A 20,898-nucleotide genomic window follows, 5' to 3' on the forward strand; every position below is an offset into this window, starting at 1 on the left:
CTCGTTCTTAAAGAATTTCAAGAATCCCATGTTTCTGATTAAGCTTCTCACAGCAAATGACCTTGCCTGCTACTGACCTACATACCCTTCTGAAGGACAAAGGAGAGACAGGTTTGTTAGCCCAAACATGACAATTTTCAAGTCATTCATCTATGGACCGAGTAGCTCAGCCTTCTGGCAGGAGTACATCACAGAGCTGCCATCTCATTGACTTCCTAGTTAACTCCCCCTTAGCCTCCGTGCTGCAGACTCGGCCCACAGGTCCAGCAGACACCTGGGCAACACCTGCAGGTGACCCGGATGGTCCCAGGGACCCCATCAGCTGACCAGGGAGGCAGCCAGGTGGCTGACTGCCCCAGGGCTGCAGTCTAGTGTCAGAGAGGCTCTGCCGCAGGGCTGCAGGAGTCGGTCAGGTGGACCCAGGGACCCTTACTTACAGCGGTGCCTCCGCCTGCACAGGGACAGCCCTGGTCCTCCGCTCCAGCCCGCATCTGAACCAGCATCCTACACAGACTAAGATGATTCAGCATGGAGGGACAGATGTGCAGGAATCTGGGTGTCTTAATGAATTCTCAGCACTGGAAGAAAGGATTGGCATCTAAGTGAGGCTGAAGAGTGACAAGAGAGGAACCCTCACGTGTGACGAGAGAAGCAGTAATAAAATAGCGGATTGCAGTCCTGGGGGGTGGGGAGGTTGGAAGGTCGGTGTGAAGACCAAGGGGCACCCAGGGAAGTGTCTGACAGAAATGATTCCCAGGGATGTTCCAGGGAGGAAAATCCATCTGGAAACAGAACGGGAATGAAACAAGAATTTGCTGCATTATTTAAAGCTTACCAGAGGAGGGGGTATTCAGGAGAGAGGAGGTTAAAAGAGAGGAGAATGAAATTGCTTTACCAACGGGGATTAAAGGAATCATAAGGGCTTTTTAAGATGGCTCAAGTAAAGAAAAAAGAGGGGGGGGCTTGCACAATAACGGAAGCTGTGAAATTAATGGCGGCCAAGATTCTTAGTTGGTTCTTTGAATCTGCTTAACGGGAAAAATGAAAGAGGGCCATTGGCATGCTGGGGAGTGACGGGGTCCTTGAAATCCCAGTTTCAGAGAGCTCGGGCAGAGCTGAATGTGAGGTAGGGAGTGTGTCCCGGGGTGGGCAGAAGTAGCCGGAAACCAGGCCCACAGAAGCCATAATCTGCGTACATCAAAATGCCTGCTTTCTCTGCTTTGGATTTTGGCTTCCTGAATATTTCTCTCTTTCACGGCAGTCTCCACATCATATCCAGAGTCAGTAAAGTCAAAAGACGCCCTTGCAAGAAAGCATGCTAGCATCAGGAGGCCCTCTTGTGGGTGCTATTGCTTCCTGGCTTGGTGACCTTGGGCCCTTTCGGAACCTCACTGAGGGTTACGCAGTGAAGAGGAGAAAGAAGGAGTCTGAAAAGTGGCCGTCAGCGCTGAGCTGGGCTGTGCAGGCTGGGAATGAAAGCTCAGTGGATCTGCCTGCCCGGCCTCTAGCCATGCCTTGGTCTAAGGGACTTCCCGCGTGAAGTTCTGTCCTTGAATACAGCCCTGCCTGGGATTTCTAGTGTGACTTTACTAAAGAATACTTAGTCCTAAAACCCCAGGAGAGGTAAAAGGCAAACACCAGCACCCCCTCTCACCTGACCGTTCTTCCACCAAGATACTGTACACAGCCACCATTACCACTCTAGTCCCACCCACAGAGATGCCCGTGGGGTCCAGCCTCCCCAAAGAGACCCCTAGTGATGGTGAAGCTCTGGGAGGTGGATCGGCCAGTATGCTGAGGCCACCGTGCCACGGGAGGATGTGAAAAAGAGAGAGAAGGGTCCGGAAACAGCTGGATTCCTGAGCACAGAACAGATTTCCAGGTCCTCAGGGAAATCTGGGGGAGGAATCTGCAGGGCTCCATTGGAACCGACTCTGGGATAGAAGGAGAGGAAGACACCTAAATGGTCTCCCATCCCTGTTTGGCCCCTGTGAGGCTGGCAGTGGCGGGTGATTTCCCAGGCTTATACTCTGCCGTGGGTCCTTCACGTTTGCCAGTTACTAAATAACTGCACTAGATTTTTCTCTCCCTGCCCCGCAAAAAGCAGGGTTTCTCTGTGCAGTCTTGGCCATATGGGATTCACTTTGTAGACCAGGCTGGTCTTGAACCCAGAGATCAGCTTGCTACCTGCCTCCTTAGAGCTGGGATTAAAGGCGCGTGCCATTGCCACCTGGCTACACCAGATTTTTCATTCCTCTTTAAGAGAGGGACCTCTGACTTGTACTTGACAGTGTGGATGAGATGGGGGATGAGGCCAGTGGCTCCCAAACCCCAAAACTCTTCTCCTCCCCTCAGGTTTTTCAGTGTTTTCCCTATGCTCCAACCTCTGGTCTACCCATGGTACCCGACGGTGGCCAGCAAGAAACTTAGTCCTCTATGCCCATCCCTCCAGGCTGTGATGAGACTGTGTCACAGCTACCAAGCCAAGGGTTCTCAGCTTGTATCTGCCATGTCAGGCTCACCAGGCACCGCTCTATAGCTTCAGAAGAGAGCTCTGTTCCCTAGAGGATGGGAGAGAGCCATGTTATTGGCCAGTCCTCCACTTCCCCAAGTGTTTGTGGCAGAAGTGGTCGACTCCCACCTGCACCCTAGCCTCGTGTACCTGCCTCCCAGAAGGCTGCCTGGCCCAGTGGGGGATCTGCAGTCATTGGAGAGAAGCCTGTTACCAAATTGCAGCTTGGAGCAAGTCGTTTGGGTTCTCAGACCCTCTGTCTGCTCATGTCTAAGGCGAGGACAATAACAGACACCTCAAGGGACTAACGCAAGGCAAGCGAGGAGGTGTAAATTCGATGCCTTGGTGAGCACAGATCTTAGACAAGGACTGTGTTATTCATTGTTGGCTGGTGTGTCTGAAGCACATCAACCCATACCTCTTAGAGAGCTTTTTTCTTCTTGGTGTTTCAAGACAGGGTTTTTTTTTCCTGTGTAGCAGCCCTTGCTGTTCTGGAACTCACTCTGTAGACCAGGCTGGCCTTGAACTCATAGAGGCTCACCTGTCTCTGCCTCTCAAGTGCTGGGATTGAAGGTGTATTAGTTTTTTTTTTTTTTTAAATGAGGCCTTATTACATTGTTCAGGTTGGTTGATTCCTCCTACTTCACCCTCCTGGGTAGCTGGGACTGTAAGGTCTACTCCATTATGCCAATTCAAGGAATTCTTTTTAGATACCTCATCTGGGAGCGGGAATGCAACCTCACCCTTTTTTTTTTCTCTTAGTGTCCATTGTATCCTCGGTTAACCTCGGCCATAGCACTTATCAACCTGGTTTTGCTTTATATATTACTATTTCACAGTCCCCTGTTGACCTATTCTTGACTATAGAATGTTCACCCACCTAACAAGAGGGAATCTCTACTCCCCACCTCTCCCAATACGCAGCAGGGAGCCTCAATACATCTTTGATAGAATGGCTGGACCAGGCACTGGGTGGAGGGAGTGGAGCTGATGTTGGTGATATCAGACATGGCCACCAGGGGGCAGTCGCGTCCTTCTAAGCAGGATCACTTGAGTCATTGCAGAGTCCCTTCTCAGAGGCAGAGAGGACTGCAAAAATTACCCTGCTAATAAAGGCCAGAGTTTCTAGGGACTGAGATCTCTCTTTGTGTCTGGCACCAACTTTGTACAAAGACAGGCTCATCTACCATGACGTCCTGAGTCCTGCTTTCTGCCTGAAGTCTGCATGCCCAACAGTGAGGAGCAGAAAGCCTGGTTGCTCCTAGCGGGGAGAACTGATGGTCTCTGCTGGCAGGATCCAGGGACCAGTGTACACATAGCGCATACATATGAGCCCGTGAGTGGCACGTCTACTGGGATTCTCAGACCCCTTCATGCAGATCCGGCCATTCCCACACTTACACAAAGTGGGCCAGATCCAAACAAAGGGATTCTGATATAGGACTAGTCCACCCACTGACTTGATCTGCGGCCTGGATAAGTAGCTTCCATTCTCTGAGCCCGAGTTTCCTCACTAACTCCACGAGGGCTTTGAGGGGCCAGAGGGATGGCTCAGTGGTTAAGAGCGTTGACTGCTCTTCCAGAGAACATGGGTTTGATTCCTAGCGCCCACATAGTGACTCACAGCCATCTAGAATGCTAGTTCCCATCGCCCTCTTCTGGCCTTCACAGGAACTGCATGTATGTATGTGGTGCACAAATATTACATGCAGGCAAAACACTCATACACCCATGCTCATAAAATTGAAATGGGGATGATGTGGACTTTTGGCTAGATGGCACATGGCCTTTCAGGCTCTGATGCTGGTACTCTGTTAATGTCAAAGTATATACCACCAAGTCAAAGGCAAGGAATTCTTGTTAGATTCCTTACCCGGGAGCTACAGTGTTGCCCCCTCCCCCTTCCTTTCCTTCTCAGCATCCGTTTTATCCTAGGCTGACCTCTGCAGCAACACTAATCAATCTATTTTGTAATTGTCATTTTGCATACTAACATACTACTGACCTCTTCACCAGGCTCCCGGGATCTTTTCTTGTTTCCGAGGTCCAAACTAATTCAGGTCTGAGGCCTCTAGGTGATTGTGGCTCCTCAGCCTGGATTGGAACTTGAATCCTCACAAGGGGCTCTCTGCTAGCCCTGGCTTTTCACCTGACGAAGCCCAGCCTCTCTCGGCTGGACCCTGACAAATGGCGCCGTGAAGGCTCTCAGGGTTCTGGGGAGGCTGTCCCTCAGCTCATGTGATCTGGACCAGGTGGAACTGCTCCACGTGGCTCTCCTTGACCTCCGTTTCCCAGGCCCTTCCCCTGCTCTCAAACCACCAAGGATCCCTCTCCTTGACCTCCGTTTCCCAGGCCCTTCCCCGATCTCAAACCACCAAGGATCCCTTCTGGCCCTGGATGTTGCCTCAGATGGTAGGGAAAGGACCTGGGTCAGACCTGCTGGTCTGTGATCCCTGTCAGCAAGCCGAGGCGGAACCTCTGGCTCCTAGGGCCTCTTGGGACTCACGCCAACCCCTTCTTTTCACCTCCAGGAGGGGCAGGCCAGATGACAACCCACCGAGCACAAGCTGCTGTAGAAATGAGGAGAGAAATGTTTCTTTATAATTTCCCCCCTTGAAATAAACCCAGACTTAAGAACAACAGAAACACGCAAAATGTGTTTTTAGTGGAACCCAGATGGAGGGCTAAAAGCCCAGCGGGCTGTCTCCACAGAGGATTCTTGTCTCTGGAATTTTGCCCTCTCCTCCCCACCCCCTCAGGCACATCCCCTCCCAACCTCTGAGCTTTCTGGTCTGGGGTAACCTCCCCATGCCTTCTTACTGGTGGTGTTTCAGACAGGCATGTGATGGGAGAAGGTGACGTGGTCACCTCCTGGACACAGCTCAGTCTGGGGAGAGCTATGGTTTCAGAGATTTGGGGAGACGGGAGTGAGGACCAAGACCAGCTCTGTCCAAACACCTGGATTTGTCGAAACACAACAAAGAGAGCAAATTAAGACATCTGAAAAAAATACTCTGAGGAATTCCACTCACCCACATGGCCCACTGCTCCTCATTACGTAGCTAGTTCTCCATATTAACATATGCAAATCCAGGCCAGTGCGTGAAGATTTAGGATACAAAGGCCTCTTCCCCTTCCCCCAATCTGGTCCAAGGTTTCCCTGTGTGGAAAGAACTCTCACCAGCTCCCCGTGGAGTCCACCACACCAGAAATGTTGGTGCAGCTCTGGACGAGAACGATTTCAGGGAGGAGGAGACAGGGAACCAGCCCTCCCTCGCGGAAGGTGCTGCTGATTAGCGAGGCCGGTCGTTTTGCAGCAAATACTCCTGAGTGGCCACCGTATACCAGGGGCCCATGTGGGGACCGGAGACACAGCACTAGGCCAAAGTCATCAGCACTGGCCTCAGACTGTCTGTGGTCTTCTAGAAGAGAAGAAAACCAGAGCTGATAATTAATCAGCCTGTGGAAGGGCTGGGCCTGGTCAAGGATGAGCTACCTCCGGAACCTCAAGATGGAGATAGTTGGACAGAGAGCCGGATACCAGGGGTGAAATTTGGCTGAGACACGTAGAGAAAGTCAAGTTTATCTGAAGAAAAACATGGAGGGCTGAGAGCCATATTGCGGGGAGTAAGGGTCCCCTTGAAGGAACAAAAGAGGAAGGGGGTCATGAACAGTCAGATGAGCAAGGTCAGAAAAATATGGGGAGGAGGGAGACAGCCTCGACGCTGATGGGAACGCCGGAAAAGGGGCACTCCAGAAGGTCAGTAATGGCACCAATAAGGCCCAGAACGTATCCTCCTGAAGCTTAATCGGGAGACCGCCCAGGCCCCGACCAGCAGGATGGGAGAAGAAAGTTCATGGGAAATCAGAACAAGTGCAGCTAGGACGAAGGCCTAGCCTGCAAGCCCAGGCCGTGCAGCTGCCGCTGAAGAGATCTGGCTGGGTCTGCCAGGACAGAGCCCGTCACAAGCCTTCAGCAGACAGGAGTTGCTTCTCAACCCCACATTCCCGGGGAGTCAAAGGCCATCTTGGGTAAGAACATGGCAAGAAACAGCGTGTCCTCTTCTGGTTACTGAACGCATGCTGTGTAGTGGGCTCAGTAGCAGATGCTGAGGATTCAGGAGAAGAAAGTGGGCCTGCCTTCCTCCGCGGGAAGAACCAGCCTACAGGCCAGGGATGCACTTGGCCCAGGCCTCTGGGGTTGCGCTCTCCGGAGGCCCTACCCATTCCAGACTCTTGGCCTGGCATCTTGGGAGGATGATTTCTTCTGTGGACGGAAGGACCCTGACTCGGGCAGCAACCCTGGGGTGGCTAAGGAGCTGCATGTTCAGAGATGGCTCTCAGAGACGAAAAGCAGCAGACTGCCAAAGGGCCTAGAGAGGGGAGGAGAGGCTTGGCTTGGTTCTGTCTTTAGCAGAAGGGAAGAAGTGTCATTTGGGCTCCCCGACCATTCCGAGTCTGTTTTTCTACTTCATAGCCTCTTACACAGAGGTCATCCCTGCCTCCATTCCCTAGTTCTTACTCCCCCATCTCTTTCCTCTGCCCATTTGACAGTCACCTCCTGGAGGACAGTAAGGGCAAAGCAAGGGAGGTACTCAGAGGACAGAGGGACACAGTGCCTGGCACACAGAGGACTCTCATGCAGGGAAAGAGAAAGCAGACAGACTCCATTTCCCTCCTCCTTCAAGGCCTGTGGGGAAGGCGGCCCCCAGAGAAAGTGCCCCAGGTGTCCGCCAAGGCCCAGCAGTGGGCAGAAAGGCCGCATGCCTCTGGCTCTGAGCTGCCAGGCTTCCTGCTTTCAGTCATGGCTTGCCCTGAGGGTAGCCCCGTGCATCCCCTGGGACCCTCACACACAAGCCCTGAGGCATGTGCACAGAGGAGTGGGGACGGGAGTGGAAGGAAGGACCAGGAGAGAGGGAGAGGCAGCTTTAAGCCTCACTGGCGGACCTATGGGAAAGTTTAAGCATCCTCCTGATAGGTCTTGGAATACATCACCCTTGCATCTCTGAGAAACTGACACACTTCAGCCACGCTTTCCCCAGAGCCAGGGGCAGCTGAGTCCCGCGAGGACAGACAGCAAATGATCCGGATTACTCTGATTTCAGAGGCTAAGGGAAGGAGGCCACACTCAGTGGAGGCTGTAGAAAAGGCAGTGGGGAGCAGAGCCGAGGCGATAGCCCCCGTCTGGGAAGGCGGTTCCTTAAGAATCCATCTCTGGGTGGAATTCTGTTAACCTGGAGGGAGAAATGCATTCTCTCTCTCAACAGAAAGCTCTGAGTGGCAGGTCCCATATGTCTTTTATTAATAAAAAATGAGAAAATTGCATCATTATTACTACATAATTGTAGTTCATTTGCTAGGCCAACTCCTTCAAAGCCTGGGCGTTGGGCTAGGGCACCGGAGGGATGAAAGGGACCTTGGTATGAACTGCTTGGAAGCACCTGTGCAGGAGGTACCCCAGGCAGCTGCAAAGGGAGCCATGACTTTGGAGACTTCCCGAGCCTCTAGGCTGCACCACGGCCCTTGCACCAGCTCCAGAGGCCAGGTGACCTCAGAGCGAGGCCCTACCCCCCCCCCCAGGAAGAGCCATTTCTTTCTTCTTTTCTTTCTTTTCAGGAAGTCGGAACTCATATTCCTGTGCTGTTGACTTACGCAGTTGTTCTGGGAATCAGATGACAGCCCCCATGGACCGTTTTTCCTTCACCTGATGAGACAGGCCCGGTGCTAGGTGACGAGAACGCAAAAAAAAAAAAAAAAAAAAAAAAAAAAAAAAAAAAAAAAAAAATTCCAGTTAAAATTGTGAAAAGGTGGATAAAAAGAAGTTTATAAGAAAAAAAAAAAAAAAAAAAAAAAAAAAAAAAAAAAAAAAAAGTGTAGAATTAAAACCTTGCCTTCGAAAATCTCACAAGCTATTGAGAGCACCCAGAGAAGCCTAGAATGATAACGCAGTGTACACATGGGAACCCCAGAATACCAACTGTGCTTGTGCTCGAGAGACCTTACGCCCATCCTCTTGGTATAGGTGATGGGAGAGGGTCTCAGCCTTATAAAGGATAGGCAGAAAAACAGTGGAGGTGATCCACATTCCCCCGTGCAGCTCTGAGATGGTGCGTGTGACCCCGATAATGGACTTCGATACTCTGATCTGAGTGAAGTTACTCTGCTGTATCCGTGTCATGACTGTGGCTGCCCAGAATGAGGATACAGGGAGGGGACTCCGGTCAGGCTGCTTCATTCCATGTGACATTAGCATCCCACCGGCCTTCTTGAGCCTTGTCCACTACTCTCAGTCTATTGGGGATATAGAACACCCTCAGCTGTAGCTGGAGGTCGGCAGAAGGCCTCAGTGAGCAGCTAGGATGAGAGCTCTTAGCCTTGTGAGAGGAGAGCTCAGGAGAGGGAGACTGACCAGTAGGCATTGAGAACACTGATCGCTCTTCTGGAGGACCTGGGTTCAATTCCCAGCATCCACATGGCAGCTCACAGCTGTCTGTAACTCCAGTTCCAGGGATCTGACACCCTCACACAGACATACATGCAGGCACAACAGCAATGATCATTTAAAAAAAGAAAAGAAAAGAAACTTTCAGCTTCTGTGTGGAGAAGTCCCTGTGCTTGCTCCAGCTACACAGAAGTAGACCCAAGACAAATCAGAGAGAACCTCCCTCCTCCAACATGAGGGAGAAGCCCCCAGCAAGTGGCTTTTATGGGTGCCACAGTCAATGTGGTCAGAGGGGCCAGACCAGGCCAGAGCTGGGGCTAGAGCCGGCTGTGAGACTGAATCTGTTGCGGAACCAGAGAGAAATGTGTATTCTTCACCTCTTGGCGCCTAATGGATTCTGATTCGAGCCACACAGACCTAGGGATCAATACTTTTAATCATTTCAAAAACGAGCCCCACTCTGGGTGAAATCACAACGTGCAAAGACCCTCAATGGAGCTTAAAGGCCACAGCCTTATTATCACCCCATTAGAGTCACATCTCAGCGATATGGGAAGAAATGTTCTCACACAGCACCCACTGGCTGTCCCCGCCCCTCCCTCAGCCCCATGGACGACTCTGGAGGACAGCCATGGTTTATAGCAGCTGTCGCTTCCAGAGCCAATGACCCCTTCCCAGCATGCACCCGGGCCTGAAGAGGAAGCTTGCTGAAGTCACTGGAGACCTCAGCGCAAATCAGCGCAAATGCCTCCCAAATCAAGTTTGCGATCCTGGGAAGTTTAGTGAAAACAGCCCCTCTGTCAAAGTTTGGCCCCTCGCAGCTGCAGGGGTTAAGTTATCAACACAGTATAAACCCAGGCCGGTAGAACCCCATCCTGCCCCAGGCCCCAGACGCCCTCTGGGATACAAAGGGTTTGAAAATGTCTTAAAACTTTTCCAGTTTGTTTATTTTCCGACATCTAATGATATTCTCCATGCGAGGAGCAGACCCCAGCTCTTGCTAACAATTAAAGCTTGCTAATTTCGGAGACAACATGATTTAAAAAGAAGAGTGTGGGGGTCACATAGGAAGGAAAGCCAGCGCCAGTGACACCGTGCGGAGACCGTGTGAGTGGAGAAGCCGCCAGTGACACCGTGCGGAAAGAGTGAAGAAGCTGTTGGCCTGGTGAATGTGCAAAAGGCAGCTGTTCCGGAGGGCCATGCCAACCCGGAGCCAACTTCAGAGAAGACCTTACTGCGCTGCCGTTCCCACCACCAATTCCATGATTATAGCTTGTGTTGATCTGTGTGACTGGGAGGTGCCCTGGGGACCCCCACACATTCTAATGAACAGCCATCATTGAGAGGAGGTCTTACCATATGCTCCCCACCCCATCCTGTTCTTGGATGCCAAGCTGCCCACATCCACTCTAGAGCAGGTCCCAACGCTGGTCTGTCCCTGTGGAGTCTCCCTGACAGCCACAGCTGGTGCTCTGGAATGGTCCAGGAGCCTCAATGTGACCTAGTATGTCTCTCCAGCCCTATTGTCACCCGGATGCCCAACAGGACTGGCCTCTTTGACTCTTAAAGTCCCCCCCATTTCCTCCTCCACTATTAAAAGATGTGTGTGGTCTGCACTTCTCCAAATCCAGCTGCTATATCTGATTCCCAGTTGCCAGATGGCGGAGGCTCACGGCAGGCTCCCTCCTCTACACCCTCATCCTGGCACTTGTCAATCTTGGCTACCTGACAGAATCACCACAGTTTCCCTGAGCCACATCCCAAACCAAAACATCAAGATCTTGGGCATCTGTAATGTTTCAGCCTCCCCGGGCAATTCCTGTGAGTCCTTCTGCCATAGATGTGGAACAGGAAAGGGTAGAAGACATAAGGAGATGTGGGTGGGAGAGACCAATGTAGGATAGACCCTGGGCCACACCCAGGGACACACCGAGAATACCCAGGCTGCCGGTGACTCGCGCTACTGTTGCCAGTATCTTTCAGCTGAATCATGTTGGGAGAGTCCAAAGAAACAGGTGCACTGAAACTCACCGCCGGTGACTTCCCAGCTCAGATCCGGTGGTACTGAGGCGCCTGAAGGGAGGAGGCTAGTCAGTAGCAGAGGTAGAAATCCTCTAATTGCCAGGACTTTGGGGCCGCCTCTGATCCAGCCCTGTGGAAGTTTCCAAAGGACCCGAGGCAGCTGGCCATCTGTTGCACACACAGGTATGCTCAGGAACTGACCTGTGTTAGTTAGGTGTACAGACCGTTCATTACACACCTCCTCTCCATTCATCTCTGCCCACTCATGCATCCCAGAGCCGTGTGAGGGAACTCAGATACTTTAAAAAAAAAGATTTATTATGTATACAATGTCATCAAATCTCATTATAGATGGTTGTGAGCCACCATGTGATTGCTGGGAATTGAACTCAGGACCTCTGGAAGAGCAGTCAATGCTCTTAACCTCTGGGCCATCTCTCCAGTCCCAGATATTTAAATGTAGCCCCCATGTTTCTTGATTTTCATTTTTTTTTTTTTGGCTCAGAAATACTGTGTCTAAGTGAACCCATGGTGGCTTAAGCAAATATGAGGGGATTCACTCTTAGCTGTGGCAGCTATGGGGCCCTGAGACCCAGCCCGAGCAGATCCTTCTGTTTCCAGGAGAAGCCAAGGCTGGAGATCTCGGACGTGAAGACACGGAGCAGGTGGTCCTTACCCACAGTGGCAGATTCCACATTACCCGTATGACTGACTAGTTGTGGGTGATTTCAGAGCTGGCTAAGGCTGGCTTCACCGTCGTTCCCTGTCCACCATCTTGTGATCAGGACACCTGGCTCTCTCAGCTCTGTTTCCCGAGGAAAGCCCTGACTAGGGTGCTTTCTCAGCACATGCCAGCCAGAGGCGAACTTTAGCCACGTCTCCAGGCTGCTCCCCAGCTGGGGCGGGCTCCTTTGGGATTGTTGATGCTCACCTGTTCATCTGTTTGTTTTCAGTATTTTCCGTGTCACCCTTCAAGCCTCCACCAAAGTTTTCAACGTGTAACAGGAACCATACAGCAGCAGACACATCAGTGCCGAAGGCTCTAGACCCAGCTTCTCGGTGCTCTCACTCTCAGCCAGATCTGTCTGTAAGCTTCCAGAACAAGGGAAGCCCGTTCTTTGCAGGGACATTCTGGAGTGGGATTTTTTCCATTCATACCCAAGGATGCCTGCTGGCCCATGGCGAGAACCCTCACCTCTAAGATGTATTAAAAGCCACACTGCCTCTGGCAGAATCCTGGGCTTTATAGTCGAGGCAGACAGGTGACGAGCTTATTTGGGAGCAGAGCTGTGCTCAGAAGGCAGGTGGCCCTCTGACCTGCAGGACAGTGTGGGTGGCTGCCACCTCTTTCAAGAGCTGCCCTTGGATGAAGGCAGCCACCCTTCCCAGGGATAAACAGCTGCAATCCCACCCCATTGCCTCTAAGAGGGAATCTCTTTGAAAGGTCACCTAAGCTTTAATGCATTCCTTGGGAACAGCTGGTCCCTTGGCTGGCAGCAGTTTCTCTGTGAGTAACACCCAGCTAACCTGCCCACAGGTCTTCCTCTCAATCGGTCCTCAGTGATTCTCACCTACAAAACCATGAGTCCTGCCTTTCGGGGATGACATGAAAGCATCACTCAAAGGAACGATTGACACACTTGAAATCAGGAAGTGACCGATTGATTCCCTTCTGCTATGCCGGCATTCAACCCCTCCCCCCAACACACACACACACACACACACACACACACGCACGCACGCACGCACGCACGCACGCACGCACATAAACGATGTAGAATTCTGTGACCTTTGTAGCTCTGCGGTGATCTGATGCATTATACCATTGCTACATGACAAGAGAGCTGTGTGTATAGAGAAGCCTGCGTACTTCCTAGGAAGGGGAACCCAGGAGACTTCAGGAGGGACATTTGCCATAGCTTTAAAAGATGGATAGAGACTGAGCAGGTCGGGAGCATGGGAGTGGCTTTTCTGGTCAAGGGATGCTAGGGCAGTAAGCTGTGGAGTTGGGAAAACAGGAGGCATGCCTGGGCCAGTCCTCCAGGCTGGCTGAAGATTTCATGAGTAGGTGAGGGGCGGAACCAGGGATAGGAAGAACGTTCAGGACCTGGCTGGGTGAGCCCCCCCCCCCCCCCCGCGTGTTTAACTGAGGCTCCTGGGATTCTGCTGGGTTGCTGAGAAATAGAGAAGAACTCCTAGGAGGGCCATGGGGAAAGAACTGGGTCAGAATACCAGGAAGAGGTCGGACCAACAGCAGGCTAGTAAGGACCACACCCTTGTTGAGGGATTGGTGGACCAGAAGGGCATAATCCCAGGACAGGAATGCTGACCTCTTTCCCTTATGGCTCGTACTACAACCTACTGCCGTGCACGACTTGGAGCTAGTGATCTTATAATCGGTAAGGAGTGAGCTCACTCCCCAGCAATTGTTTGGGGAAGTGAAAGAGGAAACTTACCTCAAAATAAAGATGCCTGACTCACTGTCTCTGAGTGACCTTGTGCTTGAACATTCTCTGAGTCTACTGCCCAGACACCTCCTCTATCCACGCCTTAGCTCCCAGGAATGTAGACACCCAAGAGGGAGTCCTACGTTCAAAACACCTACAGACCTCAAAAGCCAAGGCAGACTAAGACCTAGAGGGCCTTCAGCAAATCACTCACATTTTTCTAGGCCTTGATTTTCAAATCTATAAAATGGTAATAATAACCATCACCACCCATTTGTGGAACTTTTACGAGATCAAATAATCTAATAAACTTGAACGTGCTTGAAGCTCTTTGGAAGTGGGTGCTACAAAAATTCCGGCCGTAATTGCTGCTGTTGTTCTGTAATTGGGCATCACTATCGCCCCCCACCTCTTGCTGCAGACTTGCATCTCTCTGCCAAGAGGCCGAGCACTGTTCGCTGTGTTTGAGTAATTTTCAAATGCTTACTCTTGTTGAGACATGGGTCAGACTCCAGAAGGACCCATAGATACTGCCTACCTGAAAAACGGGCCTTGCATCAAATCCTAGGAAAAGCAATGGGCCTGACGAAGAGCGCCCTGGAGAGGTGATTCAACCCTGCTCAGCAGGGAAGGTGCCAGGATGCCAGGCAGGGAAAAGCATGTGACTCGGGGTGGGGCTTTCTGGGTGCAGAAGAGCTGTGATCACTCATCCCTTCAATCCTCCAAATACTGGGCTGCATCCATCTGATCATGCCCCCTCCCAGTCCTGGCCTCCCTCCTGATCCTCCTGCCTCGAAATCTAACACTGTAGCCAAGTGACTCACCAGCCACGGGACTGTGGATGACACCAAGCCGTTCTCATTCTGCCCACCTGGGAAATGGGTCTAATAGTCCAGATCTGCCTGCCATTCAGGGCTGAGGCTGGGGACGGTCCGGGTCCCATGGACTGAAGAGGCTCAGTCACTGTAAGGCGTTGCACCAATACAGGATTGGTTGAAGACCTGACTGTCTTGGGATAATGTCACGCACAGGATTGAGTGGTGGTTGCTCGGAGATGCTCTACTGCAATCATGAAAGAAGATGTAGTGGAGCCTAGGAAACAGGTCCCCAAAGTCTGAAAGCAGGACAGAAAGTATTTCTGAGAAATAGCTTTGAAATATCTCTTAGCATTAAGAAATATAACTCACCTCCCCCCCCCACAAAAAAATTAAAAAAACAAACCATAAAACAAAAACCAATTTAGGAAACTAGCACAATATGGGTTGTTGTGCTCCTCCCAAGTGTCCCGAACTTTTTGGAAGGAGGCGGAGGTTGGCTGCAACAGTGGCACCCCGGACTACCAAAGTGAGTGCATGGGAAGAGGCCATGCCAGAGCTGAGCTAAAGGAGTGGCTCCCATCCCAAAGGGGCCGGTACAGAGAAAGAGAGGAGACCAGAGGCTACTACCAACAGGGGCTGCCCTGACCACAGGGCAGCAGGCAGTCAGCAGGAATAGGGCCAGGCCAGGGGAGGTCCTGAGGGCTAATGTGGGTCTGTATGCCCTGCACAACACACAGTGGGAGAAAAACAGGTAGGAGCTGCCCAGAAGCCTGGGAGCCACTCTTGGGGACCACTGCAACAGGGTAGGTGGGGTAGTAAACCTGAAGGCCCCTGGAATCAAGATATTTATGGACACAGAGGGACTTCCCTCTGTCCTAGTCACCTCACTTCAAGTGTTCCTCAGCCTCAAATGATTCCCGAAGTCATCAGCATACTGTGTGTGTGTAGAATATGTGTGTATGGTGTGTGTATATGTGTGTGGTGTGTATATGGTATATATGTGGTATGTGTGTGGTGTGAGTATATATGGTGTGTGTATCTATAGTGTGTGTGTATGATGTATGTGTGGTATGTGTATGTGTGGCATGTGTGTGGTATATCTGTAGTATGTGTGTAGTATATGTGTGTGATGTGTGTGGTATGTGTATATGTGTATGTGTGGTGTATGTGTGGTGTGTGTATCTGTAGTGTGTGTGTGTGATATGTGTGTGGTGTATATATTATGATGTGTGTATCTTTGTGATATGTGTGTGGTGTGTGTGTGGTATGTGTGTGTGATGTGTGTGGTGTATGCATATATTGTGTGTATGTGTGGTGTGTGTGTGTGTGGTGTATTGTAGTGTGTGTATCTTGTGATATGTGTGTGGTGTACGTTTATGTGTGGTGTGTGTGGTATGTGTGTGTGATATGTGTGGTATGTACATGTGTGGTATGTGTGTGATGTGTGTGAGGTATGTGTATGTATATATGTGGTATATGTGTATGTGTGTGTGTGTGTGTGTGTGTGTGTGTGTGTGTGTGGTGGGGTTGAGTCTTTTCTTTCATTGACCCCTCACATCCTCAATCAGATCCGGATCACATTCCCTGGTACCAGCTTAGACTGACTCCACCCACCTCTGCATATCAGGGCACTTCCATTACCACACTGTCCCTCCATGGTGTCTTGGCACAAACTCAGGAGTTAGACTTCTGGGTTCAACCCCAGGTCGGTTACCAGTCACCCATGTCCCCTTGCGCAGGGCATCTAACATGTCTAGGCTTCTGCCCCCACCTGTACCTGTAGGTCAGGATGGTGCCCTACCACAGCTTCCTTGAAGAAATAAATGTATCGATGTGGGAAAATCCCATCACTTTGGGGAGTCCTACTCCTTCAAGACTGGGCTGCTGGGCTGCGCTGAAGAGGCCATCCTGGCAGCTCTGGGCTCCCACTGTCTCCCTGCACAGGAGCACAGCCTGTGACGTGGTGGGGTTCCCTGACTCCCTGGCCAGAAAGTTTATGGAAGTTCCTAGAACGAGAGAGTCAGCTCCATCCTCCTTGGGAACCCTCAGTCCTCTCACCTGGGCCCTGCTTAAAACCCACGGGGCTGTGGGCAAAGCACAGGTTCCGGGGCAGAAAGACCTGGGCTGGCACCTCCCTTAATATCCTAAATGATGCTAAATGAGGTAAACAGCCCTCCTGCCAGGATCAAGACAGGCCAAACTACAGCAGGAGCTGTCTGCTCAGGACAGTGATGGGTACCATAGGCGCCCAGCGGCTGCTGCTTTTCTCTCCCTCCACCTTGTTCTAATGGTACTTCCTTTCCTCTGTGCTCCAGCACCTAACATCGCACCAGCCATAGTTAGTGTTCTTCCGGTTTGTCCGTGGATATTTATCGTCTGTTGGGTCTTCTTCCATCCATTTGAGGATGGCTGGATGTTTACTCTCTGTCCTAGCCTGCACTAGGCCCTGTGCAGGGCTCTGGTAGAATTCTTGCCTTGGGTGGCTCATAGAAAATTGAGTGATCAAGTACATGTGTAGATAATCTTGGGGTCCTGTGATGAGGGCCACTGTGGGGAACTTCACTGCTTTCAATAACTGAGAACCGTCAGCTTAACTCAGTGAGCCATGGCTAAGCCAAGACCTGTCCCAAGCATTGAACTAGGCACTGGGCATTTGGGATGATGGTGCCTTCATCCTCAAGCAGTGCAGAGGCCAGTGTGGAAGACAGAATGCAGGCCTAAAGGTGATGCCGTGAGGACAATGTTCCCAGAATCACGGGTCAGTGGAGTGGGAGGGGTAAGGAGGACCTGTACGGAGCAGGCAGCACCGGGACTTGAAGGATATGTTGGCTAACCAAAGGCGGGGTGAGGCCTGTGAAACTTGTGGGAGGGAGGCCAAGCATGGGCTCAGACATCACAAGTCCTGGACAGTTTGATACACAGGCAAAACGCTCAGAATTGGCAACAAATTCTTCTCTTTCTCCTCCCAGCCAGACCCCTCAGTCGCGGCCCAGAGCCTCCCTCTGCCCAAACCTTCAGCCTCTGTGATGACAAGGCCTAGCTTAATAGAGCTTCCTAAGGGACAGAGACACGGGGAGGACGTAGAGGGGAAACTCGGGTGGAGCTCAGGCTGGACCGGGAAAGGAAGTCTCTGAGACTCCCAGTACCCCACCATGTGACCCGTGGCTCAGGTTAGCCCTGGGCTAGCAGTAACAGCTGGGTAACATCAGGAACCCTACTTCCTCCCGGGGAGCCACTTCACCCTTGCCTTTGATCAGATCCCTGCTCTGCCAAATCAGTTCCCACTAATTTGGTCAAGGTGATTGATTGGTCAAGGTGCCTTACCGAAGTTTTCCCTCACCACCAGCAGGTCATGAGATGCCCATCCCGTCCCACGTGAGAGACAGGCCCGTGAGCACGTGCACACACACACACACACACACACACACACACACACTCCTCTTCCTCCACGGGAGCTCAAGGTACCACGTACATAGACAGACTCCACTCGCTCAGCATCTGCTCTGAGACTCACACAAGGAAGTCACGGGGCCAGTTTACCTCAGCTCCCGTTGGAAGGTTCCAGACCGCCAGCCCAGGGACATCAAAGCCCAGGCCAGAAAGCCCGAGTGTCTTTCACTGAGAGGGCATCAAAGGGTTAAGAGAGAACATTTCCAGGGAGTCTGCCTCTTAATCAACACAGTTAATTCTTTTCCTTTTACAAACATAAATTCTTGGCAGTCAGAAACCAAAAAAGAAAGGGGTAAGAAAAAAAACTTAACCCAGCATTAGTCAAATCTTTGCCTCTTCCTATTTTTTTTTTCAAGTTAAGACCCAGGGGAATTCAAAGCAATGAGAGAAATCCCAGCCCAGATGGAATGTTTTTGCTAATATACGTCTGCAAGTTATTTAAGAGAGAGAGAGGGAGTGTGTGTGTGTGTGTGTGTGTGTGTGTGTGTGTGTGTAATGGGGGTGAACATGAGCAAGCAAACATAGTTGAGTGGTGTGTGTGCCCGCGTGTGCGTGCACATGTGTGACCAGACGACCCAGCACAGAAGAGCAATCTCCACCCTCTCTGCAGAGTCCCAGCTGTCCTCCAGCCCCAGCTCTCCAGTCTAGACTTGAAGCAAGACAAAGCCATTACCCAGGACTGCCTTTGTCCTTCAGCCCAGGTCTTTGTCCCTTGAGGCTCAAGGACAACCTCAGTGGCTAGCTTCTTGTTCCCCTCACAGATCTCTCAACATTTGACTCCTGAAAGGCTCCCTAAGTGAGAGGCCTGACTGACCTTCATCCGTGGACTCAAACCTCAGCAAGAACCTCCGCGGCCCCCACCTGCCCCAGCCCCCCTGTTTGTTCCCTGTGAGCCTCTGCGGCCCCCACCTGCCCCAGCCCCCTGTGAGCCTCTGCGGCCCCCACCTGCCCCAGCCCCCTGTGAGCCTCTGCAGCCCCCACCTGCCGTAGTTCCCCTGACTGCTCCCTGCCTAGCTGAGTTTAATTCTTTTCATCTTTCCCCCTAAGTCCCTCCTCTGGCCCTGTAATCAGCTGTGTGGGTTCCAACTTCTGATTTCCAGGGAGAGATTAAGCAGCTTTCCATCCAAAGACACTTGGAACCCTGGGGCCACCCCAGGGCTATCTCGACCCCCCTCTAGCCTGGGGTGGGGGTGGGGAGGAGTGCAGCTCTCACTCTACTGAGCCCTGGCCCACCCTGAGTCCTGGGCCTTCCAAGGGGACCTTCCCATGCTCTTCCCTGCCCTGGCTCTCCAGAGTCCAAACTCCGATCACTGCCCCTACACAGAGGCCTCCAGGGCCACCAGCTGTGGCCAGGGTGGGGAGTCTGCAGCTTCCTGGACCACCAGCTTTAGGGAATGGCAAATAGGGTCAGCTCTCTGCAGAGTCCTCTGGTTCTTTGCCCCTCCCTCTCACTCTTGCCCTCACAGGTTTCGGAGGAAGGAGACTACTCCCTGGCTCCTCTAACCCGTGAGGGTCTAGGATTTGCCAGCCGTCTGCTCTCGGGTCTACTGTGTCCACCTATCTGCTGCTGTCATCGCAGGTCTGGGGCTCAGTTCAGCCCAGCTAACATCACAGTCTGAGCCAGGTTTAGGAACTGAGGAGAAGGCCACTGAGGAGGGCTCAGAACCAGCTTCCAAGAAACAGAAGAAAGGAGTTTTGGGCATGAAGCAAGGCTATAACAGCTTAACACAGAGTTCCAACCTGGAAGAAAGAGCTGTCTAGAAAGAAACCACAGAGGCAGGAAGAGGGAAAGAGGGCCTCCTGCAGAAAGTGCCCTGGAATGGCCCACCCAAGTGGGTGTGGCCCTGGCCCTCCACACATGGACACTGGCTTCCCAAAGCCTGAAGATTCCAGAAAGATAATTCAGTCTGTCTTGGACTAAGGAATTCAGGGAGTCCACGAGTTTTCCGACACTGTAAGCAAAATTTTTGCAAAGGAGAGGCTTTGCGGCTGTCCATCCTCTATACTCACAAGAGACATTCCAGGAGGCTGGAAATGCTGAGCTAAAAGCGATCCTAAAGGGGCCTCCTGTGGCTGGCCAGCCTGGCGTGAGTAGCCACTGCCTAAACCAGGAGGCTGAAGCAGGCTCAGGCAATATAACACGACTGAGGGGCGGGCCTTCACCTGTGTTTGTGCGCAAGAGGTGACCTGGCTTTTGGATCTGGCATCCTAAAGCAGGTGACATCCTGGTGGTCACATGATGAGGTCCCTGGGCCCAGGGTGCTTATTGCTGTTATCTGTTCTGCACTGGGACTCACGTCATTCCCCAAAGAGAGAAGATAGCAAAGGCAACGTAAGTGGGGCCCCCTGTCTTCCGGGGCATTGGGGATGTGTGCACAGTGGGCCAGGGCCTGTATCTTTCCGGGTGCACACATGGCTCATTCGTGGCAGAGTGAAAACATGACCCACTTTTCAACAGGCTGAGCTTGTGCCCAGCACCTACGTGGGTACCTCAAGTGGGTTCTGGGAACATCACCAACGCCAGGAGGCGATTGGAAGCAGAGCAGAGCAACTTAGCAACCCAGTCATCACCATCCTGGTACTAGAGGACCCCAGAGGGTCCGAGGGTCCTTCGGTGCTGGCATCTTAGGTTTTAAGAAACACCCTTCATGTCATCTCTCTGGCACTCATTTTGTGGGGGTGTAGTGTGAACATCTCAAAATCTTGGGAGCTTCCCCAGCTCCCTCCCAGCTATTTCCAAGACCACCCACCCAGAACTTGGAGTGAGTTCCTTCCTTCCCAAAGTCAATTTCCCAGAGGATAAGCAGTGGAACAGGAAAGTCCCTCCTTGTCTCTGAACCCGGTGGTTTGCTTGCCTAACTGGTTGTCTCCATTCCTGTGGGGCAGAACACGGACAGCCAGACTCTTTGAGATGTGGAAGAGCATCCTGGCTCTAAGGAGAAGCATGTGGAGCTGCTCTCGCCTCTGGACCCTCTGAGGCAGAGACAGAACCACAGGTGTAGATGATCCGGAGGTCCGCTCTCCGAGCCCGAGAGGTCTAGGATGCTTTCTTCTGCCTGGCATGGTCCTGTGCGGTTTGTACACTTGCGTGGGGTCCAATAGATTACACAAATGTAGGTAGGCGGAGAGACTAAACGGTGCTTGAGATGGACAGCCATGCTACCGGCCGGCAGCCAAGTCCTACTGTCCTCCCCAGTGGGTAGCAGA

This window comes from Alexandromys fortis, unplaced genomic scaffold (assembly GCF_014885135.2).
Source record: "Alexandromys fortis isolate MF-2015 unplaced genomic scaffold, M_Fortis_MF-2015_v1.1 scaffold_56, whole genome shotgun sequence".
NCBI classification, from domain to species: Eukaryota; Metazoa; Chordata; class Mammalia; order Rodentia; family Cricetidae; genus Alexandromys; species Alexandromys fortis.